Here is a 26471-nt window from a genome sequence, read left to right as displayed (position 1 = left end):
TTTATCGATTGAATTCACTATTTTAAACCTCAACTGCCACAAAGCTCTTGAATATGAATTAACTTAGAAAATAATTCTGAAAATTATCTGAACAGAGAACAATTTCAGGGGACATGCTGCGAGTATGGAACTAACCAAGTTGTGTCAGGCTGTGTGGCCTCGTTCTTTGCTGTATTCATTCTATGACGTTGATTCACCAAAGTTACTGCATTCCAAAGTGCCTGTCGACCTGAAATGCACAGGAATTTGGAACATGTACAACTTCCTTCTCTAATGCCAATGGGTCAAAATATAACCAAACAAAAATCTGGGAAAAGATAACAACTGATCGACAATGTTTTACCCACAAAAAAACTAAACCACTGGAGAAAGTTGCTTATCATGTGTAAGAACAACAGAACGGATCCTCAAAAATTGAGTGTGAAGAATTATAGAAATAAAACATGACAGAAATAAAAGATGCATGTAGCAGGGATGAAATATGGCAGGAAAGAGTTAGTTGTCATAGCAGCAGTTAAAAGCAATTACGATTGCAGAATGGAATTGTGTGCACGAGGACTGATCAAGGCACTGAAAATCAATACCAAGGTGCGAGCGTGGATAAATTCGTGAAAATGAAACAAGGTGGTAGATTTTGGGAAAGCGAAACAACTATGGGAATTTAAACTGCTGCTGACATTGGGAGACAATAATAAGAGCACAATCCAGGTTAATTAAAGTAAAAAAAATTTAATGCCAATGATTGTAAAATCTTAACAGCTCCTTTACATACACATACAGAACAATGTCTCAATATAGATTTTTCAACTGTAGGCACAGTAAAGATTTGTCAGATAGTTCAGTTTGTCATCCGTCACAAAATAAAATAATTTTGGCTTGTACACAGACCAGGAAATGCAAGTGCGTAAAAAATTGCTCGCCTTGAACAATGCAGATTACAATTATCTTCATCTCCCAGAATTTAACATCACTGATTAAAGTGATTCAGAATACAAAATACGCGTATACGTTTGATCCCTCAAAGCTACACACACAAATACATTAACTGCTCAATTTCTTACAGTTCATTGACCCATTCTTTGCTGGATTTTGGTTTGTGCAGCAATTAACCAAAAAAAACTTCACCTTCTCTATTTATTCTGCAAACTTTAATTTATAATAAAGGGATGCTCAATCATTTCAGTTAAAGAAGTAGCTCTAAAAGCCCAAATTTGTTGATAAAATTTGGCCCCTTCCTCATAAAATGTTTAAAAACAGATGTTACCTTTTTCTCTTGTTCAAGAATCCTATTATATAGTGAAGCTTAATTCAATCCTTTAGATGGAAACAATTCATTTGGGAGTATATCACATCTGAAATCTATGACATTACATAAGCAATAACCAAGATTTTCCTGGAATATACTCTTTTCTATTTTATTCAGTTCCATGGCCAAGCTGCCCACTGTTAACCCTCTTGTTCAACGTATACTGTTCCATTAGTGAAATACCATGTTGATCTAAGACAACAGGACAAAGAAAATAAATGTGGATCCTGTGAACTGAAATGAGACTGCAGAAAAAAAAACCAGTGAAATGGGAAACATTGGTTTCATTTTTGGCAAATATGGATGCTTTTCATCTCATGAAGCAACAGTTACACATAGAAACTTGCTACCGGAATATTTTTACGGCACCTAATTTGGATGATTTCCTCCACTGCAGCCCCTCCCCTCCAGCTGTGAACATATTAAAAATTCGGATCAACAGGGCTGGTTTGGATAAGATACAAAACTCCTCTCCTTTCATCTGTCCTTGCAATAAAATTAGTTCTGCACTGCAGCTAGAATGAAACTAGTGCCACATGCCACATCAACCTAAATCTTAAAGAGTTATATCTTATTACCTTCCTTTAGCAAAACATTCTTAATTACAATCGGTACTTTGCCTGCATACCGCAATAATAACCAGCCATTTTGTTTCCATTGTATAAGAGACAGATTTGCCATTCTCTCTCATTAGCATATCATATAATTTAGGCAGAAAGCCATTGAAAGAGACACGTGCTATAAATGATGATTTAATCATGGAGTAAGTTTTGCATATTCTGCACTGCTGGCATTTGATCTACAGGTCAACAGCAGCAGCCTGTTACCCTGATTGTTCTTTATTTTCTCCTCAGTTTTATTCTCTAACAGAATTCTAAATCTAGTCAAGAGTCAATATTTTGCACCACTTCACCTTACTGTTTTGCACAATAATCCTCAACTGAATTTGTCTTCACCCCTGTTATTCTATGAATACACTAAATACACATCACACTCACTTTTTGCCATCTCCATTTACAAGACACCAATTTACCAATTTTCTCTCCCTTTTCCCAAATTTTCGTTGTTCAGTACAGCCAGCCTCCCTTTCCTGATCTCTCTCCTTTATTTTACTCGTCGTCACGCTGTCCTGGCATCTGATACACACACAAATATGATTAAGTACAAAGATCCAACCACAATTTCTTAGGAACTACTCTCCAGAAGGAGTGTGACCACCACCCACCTTTGTACCACACTCACACTGAAGGTTACATACATTCCACTGAAGGAGCCACTGCAGCATTTTCGACAGGAAACAAAGACGGCAGCGAACTGGTCTAACAGCAGAACAAACGGAACAAAGCAGCAGGAGCTCCAGCCATTTACTGCAGTCGTTGTGCATAGAGTACCGTGCTTTCGACACCACCAGGTGTCTACGCAAAACCTTGCAGCTGCAGTGGGACAGTAAATATCTTGACGCTAAAACATCTCATTTCCTTCACACCAACTTAACCCTTTCACGAACAAACAAGCTGTGAAAAATATTATTCCGTATTACTTCTGAAAAGCTCTTCAGTAAATGCTAAAAACATATCAACTGCACAAAATATGCATTGAGGTAAATGAATGCTTTGCACGACCTGCTTTTCAGCATTCCCCACCATCCAGTCTAAATCACAGCCTGTAGTTCTAGCTATAGCTTGAATAGAACTACAATTATCTAAACCAAATCACCAATTAAACTTATTGCTAGTTGAACACAACAGGAGGCACAAAGCCTTCTTTTAGAACAAGCATCTTGCATTCCCACCTGCATCACACTCTACTCCCATCTTGCCAGCAGATCTCTACTTAAACCACTTCACAATTGGCCAATAGGTGGTGTACAGATATTACTCTTGCTTCCCCTCCATACACAATTAATGTCGATTTCCTGAGCAGAGAACTGGGATTGTTAACCCAGCAATACGTAGAGTTCTGGCATAGACTTATATCCTTCCCCACCACCCCCATTCTGTGGTTCAGTACTGCTTTAAGTATAATTTGTTATTTATGATAGATGCTTATCAAGTTCCTGTAACATTAAATATTCCAAAACACTTCATCCACTGCAGTATGCTTCAGTTATACAGGACATTTGTGAGACCACATTTGGCACACTGTGTAGAGCAATGTTCACCATATTTACAGAAGGATGTCAATACATTAGAAGCAGTTCTGAGAAAACTTATTAGATGTACAGTTGGAATGAGTGGACTGCCTTATGAGGCAAGGCTGAGCCTGAGTTTACTGTTGTTTACAAGAGTCAGAGGTGACTTAATTGAAACATAAGATCCTAAGAGAACTTGACCAAGTGGACATCAAAAGGATAGGAGAATCTAGAAATAGGGGTCATGGCTTAAAAAAAAAACGAGGTGCCCTTTAAAATAGAGATAATGGGAACTGCAGATGCTGGAGAATCCAAGATAGCAAAGTGTGGAGCTGATGAACATAGCAGGCCAAGCAGCATCTCAGGAGCACAAAAGCTGACATTTCGGGCCTAGACCCTTCATCAGAGAGGGAGACGGGGAGAGGGCTCTGGAATAAATAGGGAGAGTGGGGGAGGCGGACCGAAGATGAAGAGAAAAGAAGATAGGTGGAGAGGAGGGTATAGATGGGGAGGTAGGGAGGGGATAGGTCAGTCCAGGGAAGACAGACAGGTCAAGGAGGTGGGATGAGGTTAGTAGGTAGGAGATGGAGGTGCGGCTTGGGGTGGGAGGAAGGGATGGGTGAGAAGAAGAACAGGTTAGGAAGGCAGAGACAGGCTGGGCTGGTTTTGGGATGCAGTGGGTGGAGGGGAAGAGCTGGGCTGGTTGTGGGAAGCAGTGGGGGAAGGGGACGAACTGGGCTGCTTGTGGGAAGCAGTGGGGGAAGGGGACGAACTGGGCTGCTTGTGGGAAGCAGTGGGGGAAGGGGAGATTTTGAAGCTGGTGAAGTCCACATTGATACCATTGGGCTGCAGGGTTCCCAAGCGGAATATGAGTTGCTGTTCCTGCAACGCTCGGGTGGCATCCTTGTGGCACTGCAGGAGGCCCATGATGGACATGTCATCTGAAGAATGGGAGGGGGAGTTAAAATCGTTCGTGACTGGGAGGTGCAGTTGTTTATTGCGAACCGAGCGGAGGTGTTCTGCAAAGCGGTCCCCAAGCCTCCGCTTGGTTTCTCCAATGTAGAGGAAGCCACACCGGGTACAATGATGCTGTGTTCATCCAGCTCCACACTTTGTTGCCCTTTAAAACAAAAATGTTTCTCTCAGAGGTCTTTGAAACTCCCTTCCTCAACAGGCAATAGATACAGATGCTTTCATTTTTTTGCCTCTAAGGCAGAGGTAGATAAATTCTTGATTGCCAAAAGGATGAAAGCTTATCGGGGATATGTAGGAATATGGAGTATAGGTTAGAATCAGGCCAGCCGTGATCTTACTGGATGACAGAGTTGGCTCAAAGGACCGTGTTCTTATGCATGCTAACACAAAGGCATAGTATGGCAAATTCAGTACAGAGGCTTCAAAATGTGTCAAGGGGTTTAAACTTAACATGCTGACTGTATGAGACAGTGTGGATCAATGGAAATATGAATGAGGGTGGGATTCAGTCCTGAGACAGGTTGAAACTTGTGTGTATGGAGCACAGGAAGCCATTGAAAAGGGTAGAGAAGTAATAATTGGTAACAGAAGTAACAAAAGCCTCAGCAGAGCCTAATGGCTGAGGCACTGGTTGAGGTAAAAACAGGTGGTAGTGGAATAAATGTGAGGTCATGAATATCTAATTGGAACATCAGACAAACTAACAGTTGTGGCCGATCAGTAAACTGTAACACTTCCAACTGCAGGGGCACTGTTGAGGCTTATTCCTTAAACACCAAAGTTGAAGTTTATATTTTAAAGTTCAGCACGTAAATATCTCATCTGGTGGGACAGCTGAGCAACTGAATACAGAAAAGCGCTTTACAATTATTTATTGCTTACATGAAACTTCTGTAGTAATGCAGGCAAAAATAGTAGCAAAATTGCACACAATGTTCCTACAATCAATAATGAAATAAATGACAAATTTAACTATTTTGATGTCTTTCCATGGGGGGAGGGCAACTTCTTCAAGGTAGGCATCCTCAGAAGAGGCTTTGCAGTGGGATTAAGACAGATTCAGAGATAGTAGGAACTGCCGATGCTGGAGAATCTGAGATAACAAGGTGTAGAGCTGGACGAACACAGCAGGCCAAGCAGCATCAAAGGAGCAGGAAAGCTGATGCTTCAGGCCTGGACCCTTTTTTTTTTGGAAGGGTCAGACCCAAAACATCAGCTTTCCTGCTCCTCTGATGCTGCCTGGCCTGTTGCGTTCGTCCAGCTCTACAGCTTGTTACCTAAGATTCTCCAGCATCGGCAGTTCCTACTATCTCAAACTATTTTGATGATGCCTTGACACTATCACTGGTCAAAGAGAAAAGTGAACTGATGTGTTGGCTAAAATTTATAGCTCAGCCAGCATTACCTAAAAGTACTAATGGGACTGTTTGTGGGACCCAGCTGTGCACAACATGGTTTTTATGATTCCTTCCATCAGAAGTCCAAACAAAACATTTAATTGGTTGTGCTAAGATCATGACAGATTCAATGTAAATGCAGTTGTTTTCCTTGGCTGTTACTAGAGGGAAGTCTGAACATTAAAACGCCAACTTAAATGTAAACATGTTTCCTGCCTTATATTTATGTCATCATGCTTTGCCATATATTTCATTATAAATTTCTATGCCCATATTTTTAACATAAAAATACAAATTTATCATGCACTAATTACAGCATCCTCCAAGCAAGATTACTGGAGCACCTCAACTTAATATCTCCCAGCTCCTCAGCTGTATGACAGAGAAACTCCTACACTGCTACCATCTCTACACTTGTTCTTAAAATTGTCATGTGTCTTACTTTTTAAAAATATAATTGGTACCTAATCCAGGAACATAAAAATAGAGATAGACGCACAAATTCAAAATAGGGATTAAATCCTCCTTGCACATTCGTGTCCAATTACTGCCCGCTTTCTGATGCGGCTGTATCTCACGATCATTATAGTTACGTGCATCATAGGAATCCAAACAAAATAACCAAAATGTAAGCAATCGTAAAATGTGAGGGGAGTAGAACATGCAGAAAGACACGCAAATGGTGTGAAATGAATTAACTGTCAAAATAACTTCACTCTTAAGTAATATAGTAAAGGTAGACTTTAATTACATTTCTGCTATTGGTTCTTTTTAAAAAGTACAAACATAGGATCACGATGAGAACAATTAGCTGCTCAAATCTGTTCAGCCATTATGTTAGCTCCTTGGAAAGAAAAGCGATGATTTAACAAGGACAGTCAAAATAACAAATGATGTTGATTCTTAAAAAATAGCATGTTCATCAGGCAAGATGGTCAGTAACCAGTGGTCGTAGATTTGAGCTAACTGGCATTGGGATTGGAGGAGCAGCATGGGGAAATTGCTTGAGATATGAAATGCACTACCTGAAAGTGGCAGAGATTGTTTTCTTCAACCTGTTCAGACATTTTATGAACACTGCTTTGGAGCAGTGCGAACTCAGGATTTCTGGACCACAGGTGAAGACCCTACCATTGTGCCTCAAGAGCTCTCCTGAAGGCAATAAAGATCAAATCCACAGACATCCAAAATGCGGCCTAAACCCGCATCCATGTCATTAGTACCTCTTGACTCAAAATTTCAATACACACCTAGATAATCATTTACTGTGCACCATTTATAAACTTGACATTTTCTAAAACTTGACTGTGTCCTAAATGACAGCAAGTCCTGGTCACCCATCCAGGGCCAGAAACCATGGGACTCAGTTCTGCTCCTAGCCTGAGACCCTGCCCTACAGTAGCCATCCACCCCCCCCACAACTAAAGCACAGAGACCTGACCCCACCCAGCCCCCTGCCCAAATCCCAATGTGCAATGGTCTATATTGATCCACAGCGTTTAAAACGCTCCATCTTTCTTTCAAAATTCCTTCACGGAATCATACTCGCCTATCTCTGAACTCAACTCCAGTCACACCACTCCATGAGCTGGACACGTCTCATTCTGTCCTTTTGAGCATCTGTGATTTTAATTGCTCCACCAGCAGCCATACCTTCTGTTGCCTTGATCCCAATCTCTAGAATTTTCTCCCCAGATCTCTCCACATCTATTCACTTTGTTTTCTTCCTTTAAGGTGCTCATTAGACTCTGGTCACCTGTTCAAAATCTATCGCATTGAGCAAGGTAATAGTGAGACATAACATTGGTGTGTGTGCGCTTGCGCGTGAGTATGTGTGCATGCACGCGTGCTGGGGAGATTCTCTCTCCAATAATACTGGACAGTGGTCATTGCTATCAATAAATTCATGGACAGATACACTGTAACACAGAGACTGTGGAAGATGAGGATAAGTTTTGTTTAACCTCTTGTTGGCTCCAAAAAACCCCTGTGTAGACCCAGTCTAAAAGCGACGTCCTTTAGTACTTGACTTGCTCAGTCAGCAGTAACTTGATCGAGCCACTCTTAGTAGTGGACTTTAAAGAGCCCCATTCAGGTCCTTACCAACTCAGTGTATCCTCCAAATGGTGCTCAGCATGGCACAGAATTCATCATCTGAGGCAGGGGACTGGTATGTGGTGATCATGCCACAAGATTTCATCAAATCCCAGGTCAATGTTGAGGACTCCCTAGGAAACTCCCTTCCAAAAATATGCCATTGCACCGCCAACTTTACCGGGTCTGTCCTGCCAGTAACAGAGAGCAGACACAGAAATGAAGGTGATGTTGCCCGGGACATAGTCATAGTCACAAGTCACACCTTACAACCAATGTCAGACTGTTGCACTACATTCATTAGTGAAATAGCTCTCCTAATTTCAGCATTCATCCTCAATTGGTGAAGGGTCTTTCAGAGTTGACCAATTTCAGGTGCCTAAGTTGATGCCAGGGCAATCAAATTCATCCCTTTTATGTTTAATAAAAGTGAATGACTTGCTATACTTATTTGGAGGGCAGCTAAGAGTCAACCACTCTGGCTGTCTGCAATTACATGTGGGCCAGATCTGGAAGGGACCACACCTTTAGTTCTGTAAAGGATTTTAGCAAGCCGGATTTTTTTTTGTTACAATCATAAGACATAAAAGCAGAACTAGGGCATTCAGCCTTTCAAATCTGCTCTGCCATTTGATCCTAGCTGATGTGATTATCAACCCCATCGTCCTGCCTTCTCCCCATAACTTGCGATTCACTGCTAATCAAGCCTTACTAATTACTATGTCTTAAATAAACTCAATGACTTGGCCCACATAGCCTTTTCTGCAGCAAAGGGCTCCACAGATTGAACACCCTCTACTTGATGAAATTCCTCATCTCAGTTCTAAAGGGTTGCTCCTTCACTTGGAGGCTGTGTCCTCAAGTCCCAGTCTCTCCAGGCGGCTCAGTATTCTCTAAGTTTCAATTAGATTCCATCACCCCACCCCCTTCAATTATCTGAAATTCCATCAAGAACAGACAGAGTCCTCAACTGCTCCTCAAATGACAAGCCCTTCATCCCCAGGATCACTCTTGTAAGTCTCCTCTGGACCCCTTCCAACACTAGCACATTCTTTCTTAAATACAGGTCCCAAAACTTCCCACAATATTCCAAATGCGGTCTGACCTGGGGCTTATACAGTCTGAGCAGGACAGCTCTGCTCTCGTATTCCAGGCCTCTTGAAATAAGTGCTAACATTGCATTTGCCTCCCTAACTGCCAACTGAACCTGCAAGTTAACCTCAACTGAATCCTTAAAGAGGACTCCTAAATTCCTTTATGCTTCAGACTTATGAAGTCTTTCCCCATTTAAAAAATAGGCTAAGCTCCATTCTTCCAACCAAAATGCATAACCCTCCCACACTGTATTCCATTTGCCAGTTCTTTGCCCACTCTCCTAGCCAGTCCAAATCCTTCTGCAACCTCCCCATTTCATCATTACGACATGTTCCTCCACCCATCTTTGTTATCGACATCTAACAATTGATAATCATTTCATGATCATTAGACTTTTGGTTTCACATTTTATAGGATTCAAATTCTACCATCTGCCATGGTGGGATTCCAACTTGACTCCTCAATTTTACTTTGGTCTCTGGATTACCAATCAAGCAGCAATATCACAACGTCATCATCCCAAAGGCAGTGTGGAAAAATAGATAAAGGGGGTAGAACACAGGAATGCTACTGTAATCTACTATGCCACAACAACAACCTGCACTGACAGTGCCTTTGACATTGCAAAACAGCACCAAGAGTGGTTTGTGAAAAAATTATTTTTCTCCTTTGATTCTACAGTTAATCACCAAGCTTTCAGCTTCAGTGTTTAAATCTTCATTGCATTAGCAAACTATCTGTGCTGCTGCAATTGATTTTGCTATTTATTTTCACGTGGAGTAGGTACACAACATATGGGACACAATTATGGTCATGCCAATATGGGAAAGTACTCAGCTCAAGTTGCTTGCTTCCATACAGGGAATAAAGGAAGAAAACTACTTCTAGATTTCCTAAGCCAGGGATGTCAAACTCAATTCACATACTGGCTGTTATCTGCCGGCCTGGAACATAATTACAATGAACAATAATGTGCATTTATACAGTACGTGCAACAGTCCAAGGTGCTTCACATGATATTATCAAACAATATTTCAGCCAAAGGTATACAGTGGAGTGTAAATTACTGCTTCAACCATGTTTGGGTGCAAAAGGACATAATACACATCAATTTTCAGTGAGGTCTTGCACAAATTTTGCATGACAACAGATCATCTCATTCAAGCAAAACACATTGGTCTTCACTATCTTTTGGACATACCCAGCAGTTGTCTGCAATCAGCATTCAATTAAATGTGCAAAGAGGAGTGCTAAAAAGTGCTCCTGTGGGACAGAGGTAATGGCTCTCCCACTGGGCCTTAAGGTCCGGGTTTCAATCCCCCTTCCACAATAGTACATCATCATCTATCTGAAAGAAGTTCTGAGGCAGGGTCACTGGACCTGAAACGTTAAGTTTTTTTCCCCTCCACAGATGCTGCCAGACCTGCTGAGCTTTTCCAGCAACTTTGTTTTTGTTCTATCTGAAGGAGGTTCATTTCACTTAAGTGGTCTTGGAACATATCAGTAGTGTCCCTGCTTCTAAGTTGGAAGGTCTGGGCTAAAGTCTCAAATGTCCCAGAGATGCATGGTAACGTATCAAAACACGTCATAAAAAAAGCAATGTCTAGAACAAGGTAGGACAACTTGCTAGTAATTGGCTATACGTACCTAAATTAAAATCTGAATTGACAGAATGAATCATTCGTGCCTATTAGCTGTCAGGGTTTACCAGTCTTACAAGTTCCAAAACAGGTAAAAGTACACAGCTACCCCTAACTGAAGCTCTACTTTTTTTATGCTAATGAAGTTATGTTTGGAATAATTAAAAATAAAATTCTGGTAGATAGACAAGTTCCTACCTCGAAATAGGTTCCGAGAGGCATTTCAAATATCTTGCACAGTACCTCAACTCAGAACAATAGTTTAACCTCAAACCTCCTATATCATTACATAGATGGTCTTCACTTTAAATATCAATTGCAAGAATACACATTTGACAAGACACAGGTAAATTTGCTGATACAAACCACGAACTTTTCAACTTCACACTACTGCACACAAAATATCTTGCATTCTCTCCAGAATGAAAAACAGATTATATCCAAAATTCTAGGAGAATCCCACAGTCTGTAAACCAGCAGCTCAGCAAATGCTAAGGGCAGACTTACAGCCAAGACAGGTTACATTTGAAACAAACCCCATATGGCCTCCATTCAGTAAAGATTAACATATGGGCAATTACCATTAGAACATTCATCCTCTGCGGTAGTGCTGGCCATCGGCCACAACACACACAAACCAAAAAAAGCTGACACACAAACATACGAAAAATTATTTTTTGATTATTGCAATGAAAATTATATTTCTCTGCTTGTCTGTGTTTCTTTTTATTTCTTTTGGCTGGGGAAGTAGTTATAATTCAATATCAGGGTTAACAATCCCTCAACACAATGCTAATGACCTCACTACTAGCTTCAAACAAATGGAAAGATATCAGTAGGGATTCCTTTTTATATGCTCTGTCACACCACAAAGTCCAATGACAATTATCTGACATCTATGAAATATTCTAAACAATCTTCAACCAGAAGTACAAAGTAAAAGAACTATCTCACCCTCCTTCAGTGGTGCCCAGCAAGACCGATATCAGTCTTTGGTCAATTTGCTTCACTCCATGTATATCAAGAAATGGTTGGAGGCACTGGATATTGCCAAGGCTATGGATCCTGACAACATTTCGGTAATAGTTCTAAAACTTGCCACATTCCTAGCCAACTTGTTCCACTACAGCTACAACATTGGGATCTATCGTCAATATGGAAAATTGACAACGTACATCCTAGTGCACAAAAAAAGGGAAAGTCCAACTCAGCCAATTCCTGCCCCATCAATCTCCTCTCAATCAGTACAGCTATCAGTCTTATCAAGTAGCACTTTCTAAATAATAACCTGCTCACTAATGCCTAATTTGGGTTCGACCAGGTCCAGTCAGCACCTGACTTCAACACAGCTTTGGTTCAAACACAGATGGACAGAAGAGCTGAATTTTAGTGAGGTGAAAGTGAGTGCCATTGACATCTAGGCCACATTTGATCATGGTGTCAAGGAGCCCAAGCAAAACTGGAGTCAGTGGAAACCAGGGGCAAATTATCCAATGGTTGGATTCATAGTTGACAAAATGAAGATGATTTTGGTTGTTGGATGTCAGTCACCTCAGTGTTGCAGGAGTTCCTCATGTTAATATTTTTAAAGCAACCAGTTCAGAGAGGTTGTCACACATCTCTGCAACAAATGGGGTTTGAACCCAGCCCTGCTGGCCTAGAGGGACGGACACTACCACTGTGCCACAACAAGCCCTAAATAGCTCCTCAGCGTAGGTATCTTGCGAAAACAGCCTGTTCAGAGATGTTATTACACACTGCCACTGGACCACATGTGGCCAAAAATGTTCCTCAGGATACCACACTAAGCCCAACCATCTTCAGCTGCTTCATAAATGGCACCCCTCTATCTTAAGGTCTGAAATGTGGTGTTTGCCAATGTTCACAAATTGCCAAATTCTGAATCAACAATGGACAATAACTTTTGCTGAAAAGTAGCAAGAAAAAACATTTGTGGCAAACAAGTGTCAATAAAGAACCATCTCTAACAAGTGAAAACTAATTAATACCCCTTGACTTTTACTGACATTACCAATACTAATTCCCTCCAACAACATCACAAGTGTTACGAATGACCACAAATTGAACTGGATTAAGGTTGCTAACTTGCTCACCGAGCTGGTTTTTTTTTTGTTCAGATGTTTCGTCACCAAGCTAGGTGACACCATCAGTGGAATCTCTGATGAAGCGATGTTATTCTTCTCTGCTTGAGTTTAAACTGTCTGGTCCATTATGGTGAGTAATGTCATTTCCGGTTTTGATCTGTTTGTGTTTATATATGGGGTCCAATTCTACATGTGTGTTGTTTGAAGAATGGGTGATACATTCAAACAATGAAGGCCATCAATTTATCTGGGACAAAGAAGCCCAAGCAAAACGTAAACATGCACGGGAATTCTTAGAGGCATGGTTGCCCATCCATCCTTCAACCAACAAACATATAGAATTAGACACCATATATAAACCCACATAGATCAAAACTGGAAATGGGGGTACTCACCAAAACAGACCGGGCAGTATAAATTCCAAGCGGAGTAGAATAACATCGCTTCATCCCAGGCTCCACTGATGATGTCACCTATCGAAACGTCTGAACAAAAACAAGCCAGCTCGGTGAGCAAGTCAACAACCTCATCCACAACCTGAGCTACAGACCTTTGCTAATACTTTAAATGAACTGGACTAACTCTATAAGCACAGTAGCTACAAAAGCAGGTTAGAGGTACAGAGTCCTACAGTGATTAACTCACTTCCTGACTACCCAAAGCCTGCTCATTGGAAAGAAGGGTGAAAGTTAGATCACTTGAGCCTTGTAGACAAAGAAAGGCCATTCCATACTCTACCAGAAAGTGTTTCTACCAGGAAGAAAGAAAACCACCACAAACTGAATCCAACCTATATGTTTCTGTACCATGGCACATTACAACTACAGATCAATATTCCACTACAGGGACTTCTGCTGTAACGCAATAGTTGTGTTCCAGCGTAACATCGTGCTATAGAAAATTGCAATATAGAAATATTTGGGCCAATGGGAAAAGCAGGGTTAGGGGCAGACCACCAAAAACAAAGTAACGCAAAGGATAGCACTACTGTCAGTAACCGTTCAGACAGTTTGATCTGACTGTGACAGCAGCTTCGCAGCTCCTTCTCGGATTGATACACCTGTCCTCTCTATTTCCAAAAAGCAGGAGAGTTACCTAGGTTACTTGGTCGACACTTATCCCTTAGTCAGCAATGCAATGACAGATTGTCTGGTCATTATCACATTCTTGCTTGTGGGAGAACGTTGTGTCAAAATTAGGTGCTGTGTTTGTTTACAATGACTGCACTTCAAAAATACTTCAGTGACTGTCAAATTTTTCTTAACATCCTGAGGTTGTGAAAGGTGTAAGGCTTTCTGAACAAGATGATCTCAGTTCAACGTCCTAGGACGATGCATTCACAACGTGACTAAAAAGATCGAGAATCAACTGGCAAATTCTTCCAATACTGCCAGTAGCAGACTAAGATTGGGAGAGAATCCTGGTCAGCCGTGTGACTGAAAGAACATTGGAGACTCTACCAATATTATCCATAGTTCCAGCCATGACGCATACATGTGTTTGTTGCCACAGCAAATCAGACTCCTTCAGCAAGCTTCTCACCACACAAGGGTATCGAGGGATAAAGGGGCAAAGGTGGGAGGATCAAGTTGAAACACAAGTCAACCATGTTCTGACTAATTACTTAAATAGTCTGCTAGAGGCTCCTGTTGTACCCAGGTCCTGAGCGCCTCAGTGCTTCCTTTCAACATAAGTTAGACATACTGCTTTTCACTCTCCCATACACCCTACTTTTCCTGATAAGACTTGCTGGTTTCTCTCTTTTCAGTTTCAACGAAGGCTGCCAGGGAGAGTTTCTCTGGGACTCTCAGAATCACAGCATCAAGTATACTGTAGGGATCATTAGCAAAAGACTCCTGACAGCAAGATGCCTACTTGATGAAAACGCGCTATTGGCAACACAAGTCACAAGTTACATTTTAGAAACAGCGTTCCACTATTTGTCAATCGTGTTACAGCCGATTTGCGTCGCTGGAACACAAGTTATAGCAGAATCCCTGTACATGAATTGGGCTGAACTTCATTCACTATCTTCAGAAGTACCTTTTTAACTCAAAGAAACTCAAGCAGTCACATGCTGAAGTACTTAGCTTGAAGGAGGTTCTATTTTTTATTCACTTCAAGTAGTCAAATAAAATTTTAACCTCAATGTTTGCTTTATAAAATATACTGTTGAATATTCTAGCAGTAAGTTATTTAAAATCAGACTCAATGAGAAAGTGGTCCTCTTTAAATCAACAGCCTCTCAAAAGTATTACTTAGTTGAAATAATTAAACTCATAAACCTCAAATAATCTAATTAAAGCACGCCATTTGATTTTACTCTACCAGTCTTCTAAACAGGTATATATTAAAGAATATTAGTTAATAGGTGCGTACAGTAAAGGAGCAACTTCATACAATGGGTTAGGTTTTGACTTGCATTCTCACTGAGATCAAAATTACTTAAGTTTTCTATTGGGAATAAAACAAAGCAAAAGGAATAAGACAGGTACTAAAATTAAATCAATAGAATCATTTTGGAAATTTTAAACCAGATCTGTTTCTCTCTGTAGCCTGTTGAATATTTCCTGCACTCAAAGGTTTAACAGAGGTGACAAGATTGAAGGTGAGGAGGGGGGAAAGATTTAGAAGGGACCTGAGGAGCAACTTTTTCCCCCACAGAGGGTGGTGGGCATATGGAATGAGATGCCAAAGAAAGTGGCAGAAATGAGAATAATTATAACTTCTAAAAGACATTTGGACAGGTTTAGACAGATGTAGGCAAATAGGATTAGGTCAGTTTAGGAAACCTGGTCAAGATGGTTAAGTTGGGCCAAAGGGCCTGTTTCTGTGCTGTGAAACTCTGACTAACCCTCAGCAGGAAAGTTTACTGTTGTAAGTGGAAGATACTTTGGCAAAGGAACGATATTAAGTTAACCTAACCCAAAATGGGAAGATCACAAAAATCTGATGGAGTAATAAACATCTGTGTACAGGAAACTAGTATAAGAAAGAAAATTATAGGTCAGTTAATTTAATTTCAGTTGTTAACCCAGAAGGACAAACCAGTATAACTTGTGAATGACATATCCATCTGACCGGTCTTGTCTATTTCAAAATGGAGCTCCAATATTACCACTACACTCATTTCCAAGTATGACTGTTTCTAACCTTGTCTTTCTCCTTTGGGAAGCTATTAGAAATAGCATTTTAGTTCAATTAATAAGAACAAGCTAATCAGGGTCAGTATGCACAAACTTGTAACTGGATAGACATTTTTGAAGTAGCAACATAATTAACAAAAGCAGTAGTTTATAGAGATTTTTAAGTTGCATTCGATAATATAGCACATAAGAAGCACACGTGAAAGATGAAATTAATGAAATTAAGCTGAAGGTGGTCATACGAATAAGGTAACCTCATGGTCATTACAAACAATGCTGATTGTTGAAAAAACCCATCTGGATCATTAGTGTCCTTTTAGGGAAGGAAATCTGTCTTCCTTACCTGGTCTGGCCTCATATGATGCTAGATCCAAAGCAATGCGGTTGTCTCTAAATTGCCTTTAGGGACAGGCAATCAACTCTGACCTAGCCAGTGTTACCCACATCCCATAAATAAATTATTTCTAAGGGTAGGCATAGAAACAAATTACAAGGGCTGATATAGTTTGAAAGATACACTTCAGGAACTGCACTTTTATTCGAGATTCGGAAATCTTTATGAAGATATTTAACTTTGTGGTCTGTGGGAGTAAATCAATACAAATTTGCTCATTTACCCAAATACCAGCAACCACAATAGTCACAAATCATTTATCAATTCTGTCTACTTTTTCCACAAGTTATTTCTGTACCGAGAGAGTTACTTTGCCTGAAATCATGAAGACGTGACACAGATGGTCCTCCAGCAGGTCTGCAATTTACTGTGGAGACTGGAATTTGTTGAAAAATTGCTGTCTGACAGGTGTTTTATATGTCTAGTTCCATTTAACTCTTCAAGTCATACAGCATCGAAACAGGTCACACAGCCCAACTCAATCTCACCGTAAATGTTTCTAAATTACTAAATTACTCCCATTTGCCTGCATTTGGCTCATAACCCTCTCAACCCTTCTTATCCATGTACCAGTCCAAATGTCTTTTAAATGTTGTAACTGTACCTGCCTCTATCACTTCGTCTTGCAGCTTGTTCCATGTACACATCACCATCCTGCATGAAAATGTTGCTCATGTCCCTTTTAAATCTTTCCCCCTTACCTTAAACTTATAACCTCTAGTTTTGGATTATTCACCTTATCTACGTCCCTCATGATTTTGTAAACTTGTATAAAAGGTCCCCCCTCAGCCTCCTACATGCCTGGGGGAAAAAAGTCCCAGCCTATCCAGCTTCTCCTTATAACTCAAGCCCTACAGTCTTGGTAACATCCTTGCATATCTTTTCTGTATCCTTTACAGTTTAGTATCATCCTTTCTACATCAGGGCAACCAGAATTGTACGCAGTACTCTAAATGTGACTTTGAAATGTCTTGTAAAGCCATAACATGACTTCCCAACTCCAGTACTCTATTGATGAAGCCAAGAATACAAAATGCCTTCTTCTCCACCCTGTCCACCTATGCCACTTTCAAGGAACTATGTACCTGCAACCCTACATCTCTGCTCCCCAGGACTCTAGATTAGATTATAATGTGGACACAGGCCCTTTGGCCCAACAAGTCCACACCGACCCTTGGAGCATCCCACCCAGACCCATCCCCCTACAACCCACACACCCCTAAACACTACGGGCAATTTAGCACGGCCGATCCACCTAGCCTGCACATCTTTGGACTGTGGGAGGAAACAGGAGCACGCAGAGGAAACCCACGCAGACACGGGGAGAATGTGCAAAGTCCACACAGACAGTCGCCCGAGGCTGGAATCGAACCCGGGTCCCTGGCACTGCAAGGCTGCAGTGCTAACCACTGAGCCACCGTGCCGCCCAATTGACTGCGCAAGCCCTACCTTGGTTTGTCTTACCAAAATGCAACACCTTGCATTTATCAAAATTAAACTCCACTTGCAACTCCTTAGCCTGCTGGCCCAGTACATCTTGATCCTGTTATACTCATAGAAAACCACCTTCAATGTCCAGAAGAGATAGTAGGAACTGCAGATGCTGGAGAATCTGAGATAACAAGGTGTACAGCTGGATGAACACAGCAGGTTAAGCAGCAGCACAGGAACCGGAAAGCTGACATTTCGGGTCTAGACCCTTCTTCAGAAGGGTTTCTAAAGGAAGGTCTAGGCTTGAAATGCCAGCTTTCCTGTTCCTATGATGCTGCTTGGCCTTCAATGTCCACTATACCACTAATTTTGGTGTCATGCACACAGTTATTAACCATGCCCTCCTATAGTCTCATTCAAATCTTTTACACAAGTATTAAACAACAGTGGACCCAGCACAAATCCTTGCAGCACACCGCTGGTCACAGATCTCTAGTCTGAACAACAACCTTCAACCACCATTGCCTTACACTGTCAAGCCAATTTTGTATCCAATTCGTGAGCGCTGCCTAGATCCCACGTGAGCTAACCTTACTAACCAGTGTACTATACGGAGCCTTGTCAAAGGCCTTATTAAAGTGAATGCAGACAACGTCAACCACTCTGCCTTCATCTGTCCTCTTGGTCAGCTCTTCAAAAAATTTAAATTTGAGAGACAATTTCCCACACACAAAGCCATGCTGACTATCCCTATTCAGTCCTTGCCTTTCCAAACGCATCCAGATCCTGCCTCTCAGAATTCCCTCCAACAAATTACCTACCACTGATGCCAGGTTCACTGCTCTATAATTTCCTGGCTATCCTTTCAGCCTCTCCTAACTCATGGCACAACATTAGCCACCTTACTGTTCTTGGCACCTCACCCGTGACTATTGATGATACAAATATCTCTACTAGAGGCCCCGCAATTTCTTCCCCAACTTCCCACAATGTGCTGGGAAACTCTATCAGGTCTTGGGGATTTGTCTACCTTTACGCGTTTTAAGACCTTCAGTATGATTTCATTATTATTTTAGAAAAGATAGGCTTTCATTTTGTAGCCCTTTTGACAAACATAGGATAGCATAAGGTGATTTACACCCAAAATACTGTGGTCAGTGCTCTAAGTGGCAATCAATGTGCACACAGCAACTCCAACAAACTGGAATGTGGTATAGTCAGATAATCTGTTTTTGAGATATTGATCGAGGGATAAATATTGGCCAGGACACAGCGGTAATTGCCAAGTTCTTCTTTGATATAATGCCATTGAATATTTTAATCTTCCTAAACAGGCTAAGCCTGTATCTATCCCATCAGAAAGACAACACCTGACGCATAGCTCTCCATCAGTAGGATTTAAACTCAGAATCTTATGGCCCAAAGGCAAACAGTGCAGCATCCACTCACAGATAATGGAGTCAGCATGACAGTAGAGAGCACAGGCTCAGTTTTGTTCATGGAAAATACCACCTGAAACAATATGGTAGGTACAAATAACATTTGCTGCAGTGACCGACATGAACAGAGAAAATTATAAAGCACAGTTGTGTGCATTATGGTTGTTATCATTTGAAGTTCACCTTTCTTTCTGCTCAGCACTTCACAAATGTGCAGAATGTGATTACAGACACATAGGAAGTCTTCCCTCTGCAGCCAAAATAAGCTTCAGCTGTCAGACGTTGAGGGGTGATCTCGGAGGTTTACAAAGTTATGAGGGGCATGGATAGGGTGAATAGCAAAGATGTCTTTCCTAAGAGGCGGGTACAAATCCAACATTTAAAAGGCATCTGGACAGGAATATGAACAGTAATAGTTTAAGAGGGACATGGGCCAAATGCTAGCAAACGGGGCCAGGTCAGATTGGGATGCCTGGTTGACCCAGAGATGTTGGACCAAAGATTCTGTTTCCCTGCTGTATAGCCCTTGGACTCTGAAGGTTCACAGATCTCAGCAGGTATTAAATGCAAAACCAGACTTTTGCTGTAGTACTGAGCACCATTTTCCCAATCTTGAGTTGAAGGTTTCTGCGTTTTCTATTTTTCCTCTCGCATCAAGTTCAATAAGATTCAAATAGCCTGACAACAGTGAATTTACAAATACCGAAAGAACTAATGTCATGATTCATTGTGAAATTTATAGTTATAATTCAACTCATCATTAATTTCTTATTTATTTCTTATTTATAATAATAATTGCTAAACAAAGTTGAAAATTTACTGTTGAATATAATTAAGCATTGCAATAGTACAGTCATGAAGTCTGACAGAGATAACAGTATTTGATTTCAGGCTTCAGTCAAGACTTTTCCTCCAGCTTCAACAATAAGTCAGTCAATTAGACTATATTTAATTAGTCATTTTGTACAAGGATTGTAATGCAATACAATTTTTTTATCTGAAGCTTGCAAAACTTCCCAGGTGCTTACCCAAAGCAGATCCTTTTTAAGTGCAGAAATTTTTATTGCCACAAGTACCATGTGGATTTACTTAGGGATTTAGTGACTAATTTTGCTGTCTGAAGATTGTTCCTTCACTTCATTTTCAGTTTGTGTTTTTTTAAAAAAAAAATCACACTAAATTAGTCATCAACAGAAAAATAATTAAATAAAATGTGTTAGTTATCATTTAAGAAGGGCTTCTGTTAAAAACACCAGCATGAAAAACTGAATTGTTCATGCCACCTTTGTAAACTGTAAGTAAGTGATTATGACAAACATCTCATTTACATTTTCTTTAAATGTAAAGCCGTAATCTCCAACTAGTTAATGGAAGGATGGCTACAGTATTAACTTTATGACATTTTGAAGCGGATTAGAACTCTGAAAATATTCCATTATCTTATTTGTCTTCCCATTTCCTATCCTAGCAACCAGGAAAAGTCTGCCAAAAAAACGGGAAATACATTTCCACTAACTAGAAATGCTGACTCTCAACTACAATGTTTTAAAAGTTAAAAAGGAATTTAGTTTGGGTGAATGCATTGAACATTTTACCCCTGCGTCAACCACATCTGGTTTTGTCTTTGTTATAGGGATTGAATTTATACAGCTCTCCGATGAATGGCTATCTACATCCATTTTAGCTGAAATGACATATGGTAAAGGGATTCCCTTACCAGAATTTAGATATTTTCTCCTACCGTCTTTGTCTGATTCTGTTCACTCTTGACATCTTTTAAGTATCCCGTGCAGATGAAAATGCAGGTTCAACCCTGTAATTTCTAAGAAACAAGTTCCATCTCATCAGTGTCACACATACATGGTGATAGGATTGTGTTTCTACTTGTCTGTGCATTACAAAGTTCTATAAATTAGTGTTTTATAAAGAACAGCGCAGTACCAAAGTAGGGATCTAGAGGGATTACATACTTAGAGTTTCACCAAAATTCTGATTTTAAGCATTAACACAGAACCAGATTATTGCAACACAGGAGGTGGTCATTCAGCCCATCACATCTGCACAAAGATCAACTTACCTGGTGCCACTCTCTAGCCTTCTGCCTAGAGTACGTTCTTGCTTTTGAGATAACGATCCAATTATTTTTGAAGCCTCAGCTGAAACTAACTACAGTGCACTGTGCATTGGCAGTCCAGTCCAGATTCCAACTATTCATTACATGAAAAAGTTGATCCTCATCTCTCCACTGCTTCTTTTGCTGTTATCTTAAATACATGTCCTTTATTGTTGAGGTCGTCCATGTTTTTCACTATACCTCCCCAGTGTCTAATAATTTTAAATACTTTCATTAGATTTCAATCTTCTCTTCTGCAAGGAAAACGGTCCTGACTTCTCCATCTGCATTACGGAAGTCCTTCATCCCTGGATAAATGCTCATGAATCCATTCTGCATGCTACCTGATGTCTTCATACCTTTCCTGAAATATGGCGCCCAGAATTGGAAGCAATACTTCAATTACAATTAAACCAAAATCAGTCCAAGTTTAATATAATCTCTCCTCTCTCATACTCAAAACTAGTGGAGCCTAGATTGCTGTACATTTTATCATCTCTGAACCTGTCCTGTCACTGATACTTGCTATGCACATATTCACCCAAGGTCTTCTCCTGCATTGTTTTTAGAATTGTGCAACTTATTTCACATTGTGTTCTGCCTCCCAAAAAGAATCTTCTCTGCATTAAATATTATCTGCACCTTGCTCACTCATTCCGTACATACACCCACCCATGTTCATAATCCTTTCAACTTTCATACCATTTGCAAATTTTGAAATTGTACCCTGTACACCAAAGTCTAGGTCTTTTATAAGAAAAGCAAGGATCCTGATACTGACACTGACACTGGAGCAGGCCCATCAATAACCTTCTTCCAGTCCAAAATCCATTAATTTACTCGCAAAATAATGCAAGGAACTACAGATGCAAGAGACCGAAGACACAGTAGAAGCAAATCAATGCCCAAGTTCCGAGCAGTGGTGCATCATTTGCATTAGTCAAGAATTATTCAGCTAATAAATTTTGGCCTTCTTTAAAAACTTAATGAAATTTTCTGAATATAGAACCTAGAACATTACAGCACAGTACAGGGCCTTCAGCCCTCAAATGTTGTGCTGACCTGTCATACCAATCTGCAGCACATCTAACCTACACTATTCCATGTACATCCATATGCTTGTACAATGACAACTTAAATGTACTTAAAGTTGGCGAATCTACTACCATTGCAGGCAAAGTGTTCCATTCCCTTACTACTCTGAGTAAAAAAACTTCCTCTGACATCTGTCCTGTATCTTGCACCCCTCAATTTAAAGCTATGCCCCCTCATGCTCGCCGTCACCATCCTAGGAAAAAGGCTCTCCCTATCCACCCTATCTAACCCTCTGATTATATTATATGTCTCAATTAAGTCACCTCTCAACCTTCTCCTCTCTAATGAAAACAGTCTCAAGTCCCTCAGCCTTTCCTCGTAAGACCTTCCCTCCATACCAGGCAACATCCTAGTAAATCTCCTCTGCACCCTTTCCAAAGCTTCCACATCCTTCTTATAATGCAGTGACCAGAACTGTACGCAATACTCCAAGTGTGGCCACACCAGAGTTTTGTACAGCTGTAGCATAACCACATGGTTCTGGAACTTGATCCCTCTATTAATAAAAGCTAAAACACTATGCCTTCTTAACAACCCTGTCAACCTGGGTGGCAACTTTCAAGGATCTGTGTACATGGACACCGAGATCTCTCTGCCCATCTACACTACCAAGAATCTTACCATTAGCCCTGTACTTTGCATTCCGGTTACTCCGACCAAAGTGCATCACCTCACACTCGTCCGCATTAAACTCCATTTGCCACCTCTCAGCCCAGCTCTGCAGCTTATCTACGTCTCTCTGTAACCTACAACATCCTTCGTCACTATCCACAACTCCACAGACCTTAGTGTCATCTGCAAATTTACGAACCCATCCTTCTACGCCCTCATCCAGGTCATTTATAAAAATGACAAACAGTGAACCCAACACCGACCCTTGCGGTACACCACTAGTAACTGGTCTCCAGAATGAACATTTCCTATCAGAATGAACATTTCCTATCAACCACCACCCTCTGGCTTGCTGAAAGAAGACAATTTCTGATCCAAACTGCTATACCTCCCACAATCCCATTCCTCCGCATTTTGTACAATAGCCCACTATGGGGAACCTTAATCGAACGCTTTGCTGAAATCCATATACACCCCATCAACCGGCTTACACTCATCTACCTGTTTGGACACCTTCTCAAAGAACTCAATAAGGTTTGTGAGGCACGACCTACCCTTCACAAAACCGTGCTGACTATCCCTAATCAATTTATTCTTTTCTAGATGCTTATAAATCCTATCTCTTATAACCTTTTCCAACACTTTACCAACAACTGACATAAGGCTCACTGGTCTATAATTACCAGGGTTGTCTCTACTCCCCTTCTTGAACAGGGGAACCACATTTAGAAGGAAGAGGTGGGGTTTGGGGCCTGTGTAGGTGCGGAAGAGGGACTGTTCCACGTAACCTACAAAGAGGCAGACATAGCTGGGGCCCATGCGGGTGCCCATGGCCACCCACTTAGTCTGTAGGAAGTGGTACCTCTTCCTCCGTTACATTGATGACTGTATCAGCGCCGCCTCTTGCTCCCCAAAGGAGCTCGAACAGTTCATCCACTTCACCAACACCTTCCACCCAAACCTTCAGTTCACCTGGGCCATCTCCAGCACATCCCTCACCTTCCTGGATCTCACAGTCTCCATCTCAGGCAACCAGCTTGTAACTGATGTCCATTTCAAGCCCACCGACTCCCACAGCTACCTAGAATACACCTCCTCCCACCCACCCTCCTGCAAAAATTCCATCCCCTATTCCTAATTCCTCCGCCTCCGCCGCATCTGCTCCCACGATGAGGCATTCCACTCCCGCACATCCCAGATGTCCAAGTTCTTCAAGGACCGCAACTTTCCCCCCACAGTGGTCGAGAACACCCTTGACCGCGTCTCCCGCATTTCCCGCAACACATCCCTCACACCCCGCCCCCGCCACAACCGCCCCAAGAGGATCCCCCTCGTTCTCACACACTACCCCACCAACCTCCGGATACAACGCATCATCCTCCGCCACTTCAGCCATCTACAATCCGACCCCACCACCCAAGACATTTTTCCATCCCCACCCTTGTCTGCTTTCCAGAGAGACCACTCTCTCCGTGACTCCCTTGTTCGCTCCACACTGTCCTCCAACCCCACCACACCCGGCACCTTCCCCTGCAACCGCAGGAAATGCTACACTTGCCCCCACACCTCATCCCTCACCCTTATCCCAGGCCCCAAGATGACTTTCCACATTGGCAGATGTGCAGGTGAACCTCTGCTTAATGTGGTATCTGCCAATGTGGTATACTGCATCCACTGTACCCGGTGTGGCTTCCTCTACATTGGGGAAACCAAGCGGAGGCTTGGGGACCGCTTTGCAGAACACCTCCGCTCGGTTCGCCAGAAACAACTGCACCTCCCAGTCGCAAACCATTTCCACTCCCCCTCCCATTCTTTAGATGACATGTCCATCATGGGCCGCCTGCAGTGCCACAATGATGCCACCCGAAGGTTGCAGGAACAGCAACTCATATTCCACTTGGGAACCCTGCAGCCCAATGGTATCAATGTGGACTTCACCAGCTTCAAAATCTCCCCTTCCCCCACCAAATCCCAAAACCAGCCCAGTTCATCCCCTCCCCCCACTGCATCCCAAAACCAGCCGAGTTCGTCCCCTCCCCCCACTGCACCACACAACCAGCCCAGCTCTTCCCCTCCACCCACTGCATCCCAAAACCAGTCCAACCTGTCTCTGCCTCCCTAACCTGTTCTTCCTCTCACCCAGCCCTTCCTCCCACCCCAAGCCGCACCTCCATCTCCTACCTACTAACCTCATACCACTTCCTTGACCTGTCCGTCTTCCCTGGACTGACCTATCCCCTCCCTACCTCCCCACCTATACTATCCTCTCCACCTATCTTCTTTTCTCTCCATCTTCGGTCCGCCTCCCCCTCTCTCCCTATTTATTCCAGAACCCTCACCCCATCCCCCTCTCTGATGAAGGGTCTAGGCCCGAAACATCAGCCTTTGTGCTCCTGAGATGCTGCTGGGCCTGCTGTGTTCATCCAGCCTCACATTTTATTATCTTGGATTCTCCAGCATCTGCAGTTCCCATTATCACTAATCTCATCATAATTGCCCTTCCCCCAGCTATAACTCTTGCCCAGTGGTATACACCTATCCCTTCCCATCACTGAAGTAAACATAACAGAATTGTGATCACTATCACCAAAGTGCTCACCGACTTCCAAATCTAACACCTAGCCGGGCTCATTACTCAGTACCAAATCTAATGCGGCTTCGCCACTTGTTGGCCTATCTACATACTGTGTCAGGAAGCCCTCCCGCACACACTGGGCAAAAACTGAACCATCTATAGTACTCTAACTGTAGTGTTCCCAGTCAATATTTGGAAAGTTGAAGTCCCCCGTGACAACTACCCTATCTCTCTCACTCCTATGGAGAATCATCTTTGCTATCCTTTCCTCTACATATCTGGAATTATTTGGATGCCTATAGAAAACTCCCAACAGGGTGACCTCTCCTTTCCTGTTTCTAACCTCCGCCCATACTACCTCAGTTGACAAGTCCCCAAACATCATTTCTGCAACTGTAATACTGTCCTTGACCAACAATGCTACACCTCCCCCTCTTTTACCATCTTCTCTGTTCTTACTGAAACATCTAAATCCTGGAACCTGCAACAACCATTCCTGTCCCTGCTCTATCCATGTCTCTGAAATGGCCACAACATTGAAGTCCCAGGTACCAACCCATGCTACAAGTTCACCCACCTTATTCCGGATGCTCCTGGCATTGAAGTAGACACACTTCAAACCAACTTCTTGCTTGCCGGTGCCATCTTGCATCCCTGAAACTTTATTTCGGACCTCCCTACTCGCAACCTTTTCTATACTCGAACTACAACTTTGGTTCCCATCCCCCTGCTGAGTTAGTTTAAACCCACCCGAATAGCCGTAGCAAATTTCCCCCCCAGGATATCGGTACCCCTCTGGTTCAGGTGAAGACCATCCTGCTTGTAGAGGTCCCACCTACCCCAGAAAGGGCCCCAATTAGCCAAGAATCCAAAACCCTCCCCCTTGCACCATCCTGTAGCCACGGGTTCAACTCCTCTCTCTC

At 41.9% G+C, this 26471-nt stretch overlaps 1 protein-coding gene across 18 annotated transcripts in view; it reads right to left on the bottom strand.

Moving 5' to 3' along the window:
* Positions 1-26471, bottom strand: part of tanc2a (tetratricopeptide repeat, ankyrin repeat and coiled-coil containing 2a) — a 778741-nt gene that overhangs the window by 492693 nt on the left and 259577 nt on the right. Inside the window, exon 1 of one of the 18 annotated variants that reach the window (XM_059638833.1) lies at positions 20895-20975. The exons of 15 other annotated variants lie outside the window; for them this stretch is intronic. The gene's annotated coding sequence lies outside the window, so the exon portion shown is untranslated. Of the gene's footprint in view, positions 1-2531; positions 2712-20894; positions 20976-26471 lie in introns of those variants that run through there. 2 more of the 18 variants (XM_059638834.1, XM_048560299.2) reach the window with 2 other exon arrangements.

The sequence above is a fragment of the Stegostoma tigrinum genome, chromosome 31 (assembly GCF_030684315.1).
Source record: "Stegostoma tigrinum isolate sSteTig4 chromosome 31, sSteTig4.hap1, whole genome shotgun sequence".
Lineage (NCBI taxonomy): Eukaryota > Metazoa > Chordata > Chondrichthyes > Orectolobiformes > Stegostomatidae > Stegostoma > Stegostoma tigrinum.
Note: the sequence above shows the minus strand (reverse complement) of the source record. Positions and strands in the feature narration are given on the sequence as shown.